General features: G+C 39.8%; 1 protein-coding gene across 3 annotated transcripts in view; it reads right to left on the minus strand.

Annotated features, from left to right (window-relative positions):
* The window catches only part of ZMAT4 (zinc finger matrin-type 4), a 381,480-nt gene that overhangs the window by 69,987 nt on the left and 297,213 nt on the right, over positions 1-14,280 (minus strand). The gene's annotated exons all lie outside the window — the stretch shown is intronic.

A 14,280-nucleotide genomic window follows, 5' to 3' on the forward strand; every position in this document is an offset into this window, starting at 1 on the left:
GTTAAATCGTTGACAAGCAGAATTGATTTTTGTAACTGCGCTAATACCATTGGTGCCATGAAACATCTTACACTTAGAAACCTTCCTTCCTTCTTCCTTCTTCCTTTCCTTTCCTTTCTTTCTTTCTTTCCTTTCTTTTTTATTTCCTTCCCTTCCTTTCTTCTTTCTTTCCTTTCCTCCTCTCTCTCCCTTCCCCTTCCCCTTCCCCTTCCCTTCTCTTCCCCTCTTCCTCCCTCCCTCCCTCCCTCCCTCCCTCCCTCCCTTCCTTCCTTCCCTTCCTTTTTAGATGAGGACTTGCTCTGCACCCAGGATAGAATACAGTGGCATGATTGTAGTTCACCGCAGCCTCGAACTCCAGGGCTCAAGCATGACTCCTCCCTCAGCCTCCTTAGTATTCTGCTGGGACCACAGGCATGCACTACCATGCCTTGCTAATTTTTTTTTATTTTTTATTTTTGTTGAAACAGAGTCTTTCTTTGTTGTCCAGGCAGGTCTCAAACTCCTGGGCTCAAGCAATCCTTCCACCTTAGCCTCCCAAAGTGCTGGGATTACAGATGTGAGCCACCATATCTGGCCTAAATACTTTCTTAAATACAGCTGAATTCTATCCACTGGCCTAAATTCTGCATTGTGTGGGTCCCTAGCATAAGTGTATTCTCATCTCTTTAAATACATCAAATACTTGAGAGTTATCATCTCCCCTAAGGTTTTGTTTACCAGGCTGAAAGTCAAACGGCTCTTTTACAGTGTTCTCATTGGAATATGCATTCAAGCTTCCTGCATCACCTCCAGGCCATTTTAGACGGCACGTCCTCTTTGTTGATAATTTTCTTAAACTACAACTGTCAAACTGAGGGCCAAGTCCCTACTATGGTCTCATCAGTGCAAAGTAGAGAAGGACAGTCACAGATCTTGTACACTATTACTTCTATCAATACTTTTAAAGCTTTCAGTATAAGTGTGTGTGTGTGTGAGCCTTGAGACACAAATCAATAGTCATATTGAACCTGCTATCGATCAATTCCCTTAAGACTTTTCTACACACATTTCTGCTAAGCCACATCTTTATTTTCTCTTTCTGCTTGATTACTTAGATATTAACGTTTGTCCCCATTAGGCTCCATCTCAATGAGTTCTACCTATTCCTCTAGGGATAGCAAATATAATTCAGCTCATGTGTCAATTATGATTGGCTGGTAGTAACTGTCTAGAGTGCTCTGAAAACACTATGAGGCTTCACCCCAGCTGATAGGGAGAGGTTTCTATCATCTATTAGCCTCATCTGTTTGCGGTGAGGGGTGGGGTGCTAGTGGCTGACTCTTCATGTCTGTGTCTTTCAAGCTCCAGCCTATCAACATATATTGTAGAAAATTCAGGGCAAGGAAGGTGCTGGTGGACCAGGGAGTCATTAACACTTAGGTGGCATCTAAAACCACAGGGATGGTCAGATCATGTATGAAGGTGGTGTAGGTAAAGAGAAGGAGGTTCCAGAGTGTGAAAGAGCAGTTAGTACAGTGACACTTGGTGTGGAATCATTGCTAATCTGCTGTCTCACCTTCATGCATGGGGCAAGGCCAAGCCCATAGGTACCTCCAGCTCCCACTGCATCTCCACCCTCAAGGTTGCTGAATCCTGGGCCAGATGTGTGTGCAGGAACCAGGTGCAAGGACCCAATCTATCCTGCAGGTCGGTCACCCATGTGACTGAGGCTGGGGACACTAAGACAGAGTCACAGCCTCCAGTTTGTCCTCCTGGGCTCCAGTTTCCGCCTCCCCACCCCAGTACCATTTCTCTTTGCTCCTTCCTGCCTCACCTCCCTTATTCTTCTAGCAGGCCCATCAAAAGATGCAGAAAAAACAGCCTTACAAAGACTGCCTCACCAACTCCCATAATTGCATGAGGTCTAATCCTTATCATAAAGGTCTTATTCTGTATCATTCGTAGTGGTTTATTCTTCTCATCAAACCCTGGTATGGAATTTGGTGGTATCAAGGAAGCCAAGAGAAGAAAGCTTTCCTAAGAGGATGAAAGGGTTGTTATTATCACAGATAATCCTCAAAACCACCTTACGAATACTATGAGCTCTTTTTACAGATGAGAAAACCACGGTTCAAAGACATTAAAGTCAGAACTAGTAAGCAGAAAAGCCAGATCTGAAAATATTTATTTCCTATTTCAAAATTAATTACCTTAATGACTGCACTAGGTCTTTTATGGAAAAAAAAATAGAGGGAGGGAAAATAGAAGAACCCTGTTTCTTTTGTTTGTTTGTTTTAAAACACCTAATTTTGAAACTGTTATGTGAAATAGATGAAGCATGGCTGCTCTAGTTGAAATGGGGGGTAGGGGTGTGGAACATCAGTTAGTTTCCCATCAAATTTTAAGCACAGCTCTTAGGGTGTCCCAAGTAAGGAACCTCAGGTACAAACCCATTGGGAAATCACAACAGTTTGCCATGCCATTCCCATAAGGATAATATTAGGAATGGGGGCACATCCAATCTTACACTTGCACAGTGAAAACAGCTCTTCCCTCTGAGTTCAATCTAAGAAAACTCACCAATATCAGGGTTTGACACAGCCCTAGTTAAAGAGCCTGTATTACTCTATTACTCCATACTACCGTCATTCCAAAGTACAGGATGTTTAAATGTTTAGCCTTCTGAATTCATCTCACTGCCTGCAGGCATAGACTGCAGGGTACCAAACAGTCGATTAAACAAAGAACACACAATTTCTAAAACAATTCTTTCTCTATTTAAATAGTATATATGCAAAGCTTTGAAAATTTAATTGGGAAGCAAATGGCTTTGCATCTTCAAAAGTTGTTTCCAAACAAACGAAATCTAAAGCTAGGGAATAAATTTATTCTCAGTCATTAAAAGACAATTTTAGCCATGTTGGATGCCTGACCCAAGAAAGGGCTGGAAAACTGTCACCCTACAGTGAAGATTCAGATGGGACACAGTAGATCATTCTAAATATTTAAAGAGCTTGTTTATTGGAAGATGGTTTAGATGTATTCTATACAGCAGAGGGAAGATGATAGATTTTAACACTTGAGCAAATCATCTTCAGACAACCTTGATTTTGGTCTTGGAGATGGTCACTATGGCAAACTGCAAGAAACCTAAGGAATTAAGCTGTTTTTTTGTTTTGTTTTTTTGTGCTCTGAATTGAACGTTAAGAAAACATAAATAAATAGATCTACTCTGAAGCAATCTATTCCTTTGAAGTGTACTCAAAGTGACTTTTAACCACATATTAAATAACAATACATGGGAGAAATATCTTTTTGTTGGTCTGGGTTTTGATGTGATGCAAATGAAAATTCATAGATACGAAATGTGTTTTTTCTTTCCTTCCCATGCCGGTGCCATAGATCTCGTCGGATATAGGGAAGCACTAACACAGCAGGGCAATTTTTTATGTACAGTGTTTTCATAAAATTCGTTTTTCTAGAACACAATTGTTAATTCAGCTTCCTTTATGCCTGAAGTGGATTGGGCTTCTAACATGGATTTGTGGATTATGGTATCAAGATACACAGTGGGTTGGATTAAAGCTCAAACAGTTGCTTGTTACTATCTGGGGTGGTAGAAAGCGGTATGTATGCAGGGCACAATGAACAAGTCTAGAGGCACGCTTCTTCCCTTCCCTCTGCTTTGCCGTGGCATCTCTTCCAGGCTATTTCTCATTTCTTCCCAAATATTGGGGATTGTTGACCTCTATGATTTCCCTGAGTAAGCATCAATAGTGATAGGTGACAACTGTCGAAGGATTGTGATACTTGCCTTTTAGCTACATCAGCTGAAAGTCCTAATGTGTCTTCACCAACCTCCACTTTAGAGCTTTACCTGCCACCTGGCCAATGAAAGGGCCCAGGGAAGTGGATGCAGCATTGGTGGTGATTTTCCAGACTCAACCAGGACTCGACGTTGAGTCGTTAAAAGAAGATGCTAATTGTCAATATCTCCTGTTAACATGTTTTATTAAAACCAGATTACACTCTTTCTCTCTTACCCTCTCTGCCATTCACATACAAGCCAGCTGTTGGGTACCTGCGTCTAATCTTCGGTGTCCTTCTAGCTCTTAGATCTTCATTCTCCCCTGCTTGGAGACACATCGCTTACAGCAGGTCTTTATCTTTTTTCAGCAGCCAGACTGCCAAATGTTGGGTTAAGTCCTGGTTGTCTGCTGCATCCCTGCAGTATTGGCCTTTTAAATGAGAAAGTCTTCAACACCAGAAGAAAACACCTTTAAAGATGAAATTTCAGGTGTGGCCAGTTAGGTTGGAGAGAGTTTCATAGACAGTGGCCCCCGAGGCACCAAAGCCAGATGGCTGCTTGCTTCTCCTTTCCCCTCCACCAGCCTGACACTGACACCCTGACACCTGACAGCCCCACTGCCACTTTCATGGAAGATTTTCTGTGGGACACATGACAGGGGGCCTCCCAGTTTAATACAGTTATCTCAGTGGCCTTATCTATTTATAGAAACATACCTGACCTCAATTGATTTACAAGGTAACAGAGAATAACAGAACTCACAAATTATAGATAAGAGAAAGTGTTGATATGTAGAAAACGAAAACATTCTATAAAGCCTAGAAATGACTCTAACTCAAAAATTTCCAAATATATTGAGGCCTGAAGAGACAGAAGAAATGAAGGAATAACATACCTACAGATCATTTTCATTGAGAGGAGCTCCCTAATTTCTCCTTTTTCATTCTATATGTGTTTGTAACCTTTATGTGTCTCTGTTTCCTAAAATGGAGATAATAATTGTACCTACTCAAAGAGTTAATATGAAAATTAAATGAGTTAATATAGGCAAACAACTTTGAAAAAGCCCAAACAGCTCAATCAGTGTAAACTATGATTATTTTTAATCAGGATGGTTCTTTGCTTTGGACAAAAATAAAGACCTAACTCGTGAGTGGGACATTTTGTAACAATTTAATATTCTGGAAGGAACACTCATTTTTGGCATCCTCAGGCATGTTCAAATTATTCTGGCAGGCTGCCTTCTCTACAGATGCTATTTATACCCATCTTTTTTGACAGGTCAAATGCTTCCTTATATACTAATCATCCTATATTTTCTTGGCATATATTTGAATGGAAAATTATCTCGAGTCTTCGTTCTTAAACATTTTTTGAAAACATGGAAGATACAACATTACACGAACATCTTCTAAGAAAGCTGTTGACACAGTGGATCTCAATATATTTTCCCTGCTTTGTTCTTAAATTGAGTGATTGAGGTTATTAAATGGGTAATTAGTTAAGTTCATAAACCAGATAAAAAGAAAAAGCAAAGGATATATTGAAAATCGTGTAATTGCACGTTTTTTATTTTTAAGGAGAGCACTCCAGGATCCATCTGAAGCCTTGCTTTTCCTTTCTATCAACAACCTCTGCGAACAATGCCATTTGTGCTCTAGGGTTGTTTTGAACTCTGAGGAGGCAGTGGCTTTGGGGAGAGTAGCAATACCTTTCCAACTGTTCAGACTGATCTCCCAGTAGACTTTGAAGCACCCAAATAGAAAAAGTATACACACATACATACACACACGTGTATAAATGTATACAAACACACACACACACACATATATATGTGTGTATATATGTATACACACCACACAGTGATATGTTGCTTTATGATAGGGATATGTTCTGAGAAATGCATGATAAGGGAATTTTGTTGTGTGAACATCAGAGTGTACTTACATAAACCTACATGGTATAGCTTACCTACATGGTATAGCTTACCTACACACTTAGGCTATAAGGTATGGCCTATTGCTCTTAGGCTACAAACCTATACAGATGCTACTGTAGTGAAATCTGTAGGCCATTATTACGCAATGGTAAGTATTTGTGTATCTAAACATACCTAAGCACAGAAAAGGTACAGTAAAAATATAGCATAAAAATAAGAATGGTACACTTGTATAGGGCACTTCTCATGAATGGAGCTTACAAGACTGGAAGTTGCTTAGGGTGAGTCAGTGAGTGAGTGGTAAGTATTTATGTAAAAAGTACTATAAAACCACAATGTAAGGCTGGGCACGGTGGCTCACTCCTGTAATCCCAGCACTTTGGGAGGCCGAGGCAGGCAGATCACCTAAGGTCAGGAGTTCAAGACCAGCCTGGCCAACATGGTGAAACCCGTCTCTACTAAAAATACAAAAATTAGCCAGGCATGGTGGTGGGCGCCTGTAATCCCAGCTACTAAGGAGGTTGAGGCAGGAGAATCACTTGAACCCAGGAGGGGGAGGTTGCAGTGTTGCAGTGAGCCAAGATTGTGCCATTGCAGTCCAGTCTGGGCGACAAGACCAAAATTCTGTCTCAAAAAAAAAGCAAAAAAAAAAACAAAAAAAACCCCACAATATAAGATAAGAAATAGTACATTGTATGGGGCACCTACTGTAATTGAAGCTTGCAGGTCTAGAAGTTGCTCTGGGTGAGTCAGTAAGTGAGTGATGAGTGAATGGGAAGGCCTAGGACATCACTGTACACTACTGCAGACTTTATAAACACTGTACGCTTAGGCTACGCTAAATTTATAAAAACTATTTTTTCTTCAATAATAAATCAACTTTAGCTTACTTTAATTTTCTTCATAAACTTTATTTTTTGACTCTTGTAATAACAGCTTAAAACACAAATGCATTGCACAGCTGTACAAAAACATTTTATTTCTTTATATTCTTATTCTATAAGATTTTCTATTTTTGAAATTTTTGATTTTTAAAAAATTTATAAACTTTTTTGTGTGAAAAATGAGGGCATAAACACGCACATCAGCCTCGGCCTACATGAGGTCAGGATCATCAGGACATCACTAGGTGACAGGAATTTTTCAGCTCCATTATAATTTTGTGAGAACACCATCATATATGTGATTCGTTGTTGACAAAACCTTGTTATGTGGTGCATGACTGTATATGTCTATATTCATTCAGTCCTCACTATTATCTACAGATTCATATTTGTGAATTTGTCTACTTGCTAAAATGTATTTGTAACCCCCAAATCAATAGAGTAGCCCATGTGCAAGTAGCCCGCTGAGGCTGAATGAGACAACCTCCGTCTCCCTGTTCCAACTCTCCCACAGAGAGGATGAAGGCCATAGGCACAGCATAGGGCAGTGCATGGAGTTCTAGCTCTGGGGCCAGTTGACTGGGATTTGAATCTCAACTCCCGCTCCTGCTAATAAGGTGGCTCCAGGAAACTCACTTATGGCTTCCGAGCCTCATTTCCTCTTTTGTAAGTAAAGAAAATCCAGAATGAGTTGTTTTTAGGAATTAAGGTTATAATCTATGTGAGATATGGGGATGGATGGATGGATGGATAAATAGATGTACATATTTCTTGTAGGAGCAATGTTTTCAGTATTGGCTTATTCAGTGTCTCAGGGCAAGATGACTATAGAAGATAACTACTATGAATAAGGAGAATTTAGTGCATGTATACACTCAACACGAAAGGTCAAGACAATGTGAGGACTTGCAGGCCACTTGATGACTTTGGCTTTTGATCAGAGTCATTGGACTGGAATATTATGAATAGGATTAATCTAACTCTTGTGTTGATAATTGTCTAGTGGAGGTGAAAAAGCAGAAGGAGAGAGACTGGTGTGCAGGCCAGTTGCAATAACTCAGATTGGAAAATTGGGCCTGGGCTTGCTGCTTCCCCTGTCTGATCCTGGATCTGTGCGGGGGTCACCCTCAGCTCCTTCTGGGCTTCCTTCGAATGTCACCTTTGTGAAGCCTTTCTTGAGTGCTCCAGCTAAACTGCAAATCTCAACCCCAGGCCCTGTTTTATCTTATCCTTCTCCACAGCATTTAGCAATAGGTAATATATTACATATTTTACTTTTTAATTTTTTTCTGAAATGCTGCATTGAATCTAACATTCAAAAGGCAGATTTTTCTTTTGTCTTTTGGTAACTCATATCTCTGAGTTCAGAGGAGTGCTTGATACATATAGGTGCTCAAAAAATGTTTTCATGGATGAATAGATGAACAAATGAAATGAATAAACATTAAAAGGTAATGTGGATAAATTGAACTCTGAAGGAATGTTTAATCTTTAGAGAAGTATCCAAATGATTCTTTTTCTTTAACCTGGATGGAAAAATTTATCAAGCTATTATTTGAATTTCATGACAATTTAAAACCAATGCTTATGGATGAGAGAGGAACATTTAAGAGTAACTATAATGTGTCTCTTCATCCCATCAAGACAGTAATATGCCTTTTCCAAAAGGGGATGTTTGAAGGGGCAAAGACTATGTGCATTTTTAAAGCTCCCTGAATTTTGTTTTATAGGATTATACCACAATTCAGAAAAAAGAGCACATTTAATTTAATGTTTCTTTTTCATACGTCAATATGTGAGTGATATGCTTTCTTTGAACATGAAAGTAATGCACAATGTGTATATATATATTTTGTTTGTTTGTTTGCTTTTTACTTTAAGTTCCAGGATACATGTGCAGAACGTGCAGGTTTGTTACATAGGTATGCATATGCCATGGTGGTTTACTGCACCTATCAATCCACCATCTAGGTTTAAGCCCCACATGCATTAGATATTTGTCCTAATGCTCTCGCTTCCCTCACCCCCACCCCCTGACAGGCCCCAGTGTGTGTTGTTCCCCACCCTGTGTCCCTGTATTCTCATTGTTCAACTGTCACTTATGAGTGAGAACATGTGGTGTTTGGTCTTCTGTTCCTGTGTTAGTTTGCTGAGAATGATGGTTTCCAGTTTCATCCATTTCCCTGCAAAGGACATGATCTCCTTCTTTTTATATAGCTGCATAGTATTCCATGGTGTATGTGTGCCATATTTTCTTTATCCAATCTATCATTGATGGGTATTTGGGTTGGTTCCAAGTCTTTGCTCTTGTGAATAGTGCTGCAATAAACATACGTTGCACAATGTATATTTTTAAAGTGTATAATGAATTTATTTTGGAATTCTATGTCAACATGCATAAGAAAATAAATAAAATATTAGTCCTAGAATTCAATGAGATAAAGTCCCAACAGCTAGAAAGTACTTCCTTAATGTTCCAAATGCAGTTTTTAGATATAGTTATCACCATAGATTTGGATTGTTACGGGGTTTTCCTGATCAGCCAGTACGAATGTCTGCTATTTAATGAATTATTACAATTTGGGGTGGTGGAGGAGGAGTTTGACTGCAAAATAGTTAATTCAATAAGAGAAATAGACACAGACAAATCAATCATAAGTTTTAAATATAAGATTTTCTGAACTCTTAAATGCCTGACATTGACCTTTAGTCTAATGTCTGACATTGACCTCTATTCTAAAATACTTCACAATTGAAATCTTAAGGTACTACACATTCCCTTATTGTAATTTCTCTCTCCTCCATCTCTCTGTTTTCCTCATTACACTTTAGTCATCTAACACTCTGCCCTCCTATACTACTTGGTTATAGGCCCCTGGGGAATAAGAAATGTCTGATTCATTTATATAGTTCCAACATAGGATCTGACACATAGTAGGTATTCAATTTTGATCTATAATTTAGGTTAATTAGTAGGAATCTCATTGTCAAATACATCACACATATGTACACACACATACATATGTATACACAACACATATATATGTGTGTGTATATATATGTGTGTGTGTGTGTGTAGACATAAACGTTTTTCCATACTGACTTCCAGAAAGTTGAAGAGCTATATTTCCCAGGTAAAATTGGAAAACTTGACCAAAGAAGGGGTTTTTTAGTATTTAAGGGGTCTTCTCCATGAAAAGTTAAGTTTCTCCTCCCTTTGGTAAAAATAGAGGAACACATTACCTGATGAAATACCATCTTAAGGAAATGTCAGCTTCCCTTCAACCTGACAGCTAAAGTTTAACAAGAGCTGCGGAAGCAGATGGCCTTGCTGTCCTACGTGTGGCTTTCTCCCCCAGGGCTATGCCTAAAGGCAGGTGGGAGAGTGGGCTGAAGACATCTGGATGGGAGACACACGAGGGAGGGGTCTGCCTGAACATATGCTGTGTAAGGAGAGTGGTGGGAGGCATAGGGGGGCCCCTGCCCCTCCTCCCAGTGAGTCCTCGGTTCCCAGCACCGGTCCCTTCTGTTATCTTTCCTTACCACGCACAGTGCCTGAGTCACCCTTTGGGTTCCTTAGACTGATTATCTCCTTTCATCAAGCAGAGTGTGGGACTCCCCTTGGTCCTGATCTACTCGAGCTAGCACAGTCTCATGTGTTGCCATGCTTGCATGTCCCTGTTCGAACTAAAAACTGCTTCAAAGCAACAATGCCATCTCAAGACAGGCATCTTTCTATCTAACCCCACCTGCAAGAGCGCTGCTCCCTGTGCTGCTCACTAAATGGCTGTTTAATTAAACATGTGTGTGTATACATGTATTGGGGCTATTTACTGGACTGCAGAGGACGGAGAAAGGTGTTTTTTTGTTTGTTTGTTTGTTTTTGTTTGTTTGTTTTTGCTTTACTTCCATAAACTGGATATCCCAATCTGCAACGTCTCCAACACCCATTATTCCTCCCAGGACAAAAGTCAGCAGATAAGCAAAGCAAAATATCTCTTGCATTCAGATATTCTGTTATTCTAACCTCCATTCTGGCATGAGCCATGCTGACTGTACCAAGATAAAAATGGGCAAACTAAAGCATTCCTACACCACTTCATACAGGGTGTGGGCAGGCTCCTGCCTGGGTTCCAGCCCACATAGCCTTCTTACTCCTTCTCTGCTGAGCCTACCTTCCCTTCACCACATGCTCAGCCTCGCCTTTGACAGTCTCTGGGCTGTCCTAATCTCAAGAAGAGGAAGTGAGGAAGTTCTAATTCTATGCCCCAGGACAGAGCAGTGAGTCACACTTGCTATAATCTGATCTTGCTAGGGTGTCACAGTCCTAATAACAGGCCTTCTGAAGGGCTCCAAGGGTCTAGAGTGCCAAACTCCAGTTCCTCCATGAGTATGCAGATCAGATTCCTGACTTAGTCCTGATACCAGGACCTTTGTCCAGGAGAAGCACTCATTTCCTCATGTCAGCCCACACTGCCATCCCCATCCCTTCCCAGCTGTCCACAGACAGACTAGCAAGCTGCTGCATCCTTCTCTTAATTAATAGGAACCCACTGGGCAGAAAATAAGCAACTTTTGTCCCTCTATCCCAATGGGTTAGGAAAAACATCTGCTGTTCCATCCACACCTGAACTCTTAACTGCCAGGCATATGTCATAGACTGACAGCAAGCAGTATAAGACTCACCTCCATCCCATCAACTTGAAAATGAGACTCACTTTTAGCACCCCATTGCTTGAATATTTTCAGCTGTTGAAAGAAAACAATGTAAGGGATTCAAATAGAAATGAAAAACTTTATTCAGTTGATGCATCATCAGGAACACTGGAGACCAGGTGATTCCTGGTAGTGGAAACAGGGTCAGGATTTTACAGGGTAGGGGAAAGTCCAGTATGTGTCTTTGTAATTTTGACCTAGGCAGCATTTTTTTTTCCACTTTAACAGAAACTGCAGTCCAGGGTACTAATAACCATCAAAATAATCTTTTGAAATAAGGGATTTATTTTGGTTTAAAAGGTCTTCAAAGTTCCCAGGTAAAGAGGCTGATAGCCAAAAGAAGGAAGGAAGGAAGGAGGAAAGGAAGGAAGGAAGGAAGAAAGGAAAGAAAGAAAGAAAGAGAAAGAAAGAAAGAAAGAAAGAAAGAAAGAAGGAGAAAGAAAGAAAGAAAAGAAAGAAAGAAAGAGGGAGAAAGGGGAAGGGGGAGTGAGAAAAAGCAAGCAAGCAAGCAAGCAAGCAAGCAAGCAAGCAAGCAAGCAGGCAGGCAGGCAGGCAAAGGTAGAAGGCAAGGGAGAGACTAGGGACCCTATAAGTCGTGTTTTATTCCTCTTACATCGTCAATGCTTCTCAAAATATCTTATCTTTGGTACAGGCAACAGATGTTTTTGTTTTTATTGACTTTTAATTTTTTCAGTAGGGTTTTGGGGAACAGGTGGTTTTTGGTTACATGAATAAATTCTTTAGTGGTGGTTTCTGAAATTTTGGTGCACCCATCACCCAATAAGTGTACACTCTACCCAATGTGTATTCTCCTTCTCCCCCTTCTGCCCTTTCCCTTGAGTCTCCAAAGTACACTGTATCATTCTTATGCCTTTGTGTCCTCATAGCCTAGCTCTCACTTAGGAGTGAGAACGTATGATGCTTGGTTTTCAATTCCTGAATTACTTCACTTAGAATAATGGCCTGCAATTCCATCCAGGTTGCTGCGAATGCCATTATTTTGTTCTTTTTTATGGCTGAGTAGTATTATGTGTGTGTATACATATATATCACGTTTTCTTTATCCACTCGATTGATAGGCACTTGGGCTAGTTCCGTATTTTTGCAAGTGTGAATTGTGCTACTATAAACATGCATGTGCAAGAATCTTTTTCGTATAATAACTTCTTTTCCTCTGGGTAGATTCCCAAGCAGTGGGAATGCTGGCTGGATCAAATGGTAGATCTACTTTTAATTCTTTAAGGAATCTCCACACTGTTGCTCCATAATGGTTGTATTAGTTTACATTCACACCAAACGGTGTAAAAGTGTTCCCTTTTCACCACATCCATGCCAATCACTATTTTTTTTTAAATTTTTTGATTATGGCCATTCTTACAGGAGTAAAGTGATATTGCTTTGTAGTTTTGATTTGCATTTCTCTGATAATTAGTGATGTTGAGCATTTTTCATACGTTTTTTGGCCATTTTTATGTCTTCTTTTGAGAATTGTCTATTTATGTCCTTAGCCCACTTTTTGATGATGGGATTATTTGGGGTTTTTTGTGTTTTTGTTTTTGTTATGCTTTGTTTTGTTTTTTGCTGATTTGTTTGAGTTCCTTGTAGATTCTGGACATTAGTCCTTCGTCAGATGCATACTGTGTGAAGATTTTCTCTCACTCTGTGGGTTGTCTGTTTACTCTGCTGATTATTTCTTTAGCTGTGCAGAAGTTTTTAGTTTAATTAAGTACCATCCATTTATCTTTGTTTTTGTCACATTTGCTTTTGGGTTCTTGGTCATGAACTCTTTGTCCAAGCCAATGTCTGGAAGAGTTTATCTCATGTTATCTTCTAGAATTGTTATGGTTTCAGGTCTTAGATTTAAGTCTTTGATCCATCTTGAGTGAAATTTTGTACTACTCAAGTACAAAATTGTGAGAGCTGAGGATCCAGTTTTATTCTTCTACACATGTCTTGCCAATTATCCCAGCACCATTTGTTGAATAGAGTGTCCTTTTCCCACTTCATGTTTTTGTTTGCTTTGACAAAGATCAGTTGGCTGTGAATATTTGGCTTTATTTCTGAGTTCTCTATTCTGTTCCATTGGTCTATGTGCCTATTTTTACACCAGTACCATTCTGTTTTGGTGACCATAGTCTTATATTATACTTTGAAGTCAGGTAATGTGATGTCTCCAGATTTGTTCTTTTTGCTTAGTCTTACTTTGGCTATGCGGACTCTTTTTTTGGTTCTGTATGAGTTTTAGGATTGCTTTTTCCAGTTCTGTGAAGAATGATGATGGTATTTTGAAGGAAATTACATTGAATTTGTAGATTGCTTTTGCCAGTAATGTCATTTTCACAATACTGATTCTACCTATTCGTGAGCATGGGATAGGTGTTTCCATTTGTTTGTGTTGTCTATAATTTCTTTCAGCAGTGTTTTGTTTGTTTATTTGTTTGTTTTGTTTTGTTTTGAGATGGAGTCTCACTCTGTTGCCCAGGCTGGAGTGCAGTGGTGCAATCTTGGCTCACTGCTAGCTCCACCTCCAGAGTTCACGCCATTCTCCTGCCTCAGCCTCCCGAGTAGCTGGGACTACAGGTGCCCGCCACCATGCCCAGCTAATTTTTTTGTATTTTTAGTAGAGATGGGGTTTCACTGTGTTAGCCAGGATGGCCTCAATCTCCTGATCTTGTGATCTGCCCGCCTCGGCCTCTCAATCAGCAGTGTTTTGTAGTTTTCCTTGTAGATGTCTTTCATCTCCTTGATTAGGTATATTTCTAAGTATTTTAATTAATTTTTTTGCAGCTATTCTGAAAGGCATTGAGTTATTGATTTGATTCTCAGCTTGGTTGCTTTTGGCGTATAGCAGTGCTACTGATTTGTGTACATTGATTTTGTATCCTGAAACTTTACTGAATTCATTTATCAGATCTAGGAGCTTTTGGATGAGTCTTCAGGGTTTTCTAGGTATA

The sequence above is a fragment of the Pan paniscus genome, chromosome 7, assembly GCF_029289425.2.
Source record: "Pan paniscus chromosome 7, NHGRI_mPanPan1-v2.0_pri, whole genome shotgun sequence".
In the NCBI taxonomy this organism is placed as follows: Eukaryota; Metazoa; Chordata; class Mammalia; order Primates; family Hominidae; genus Pan; species Pan paniscus.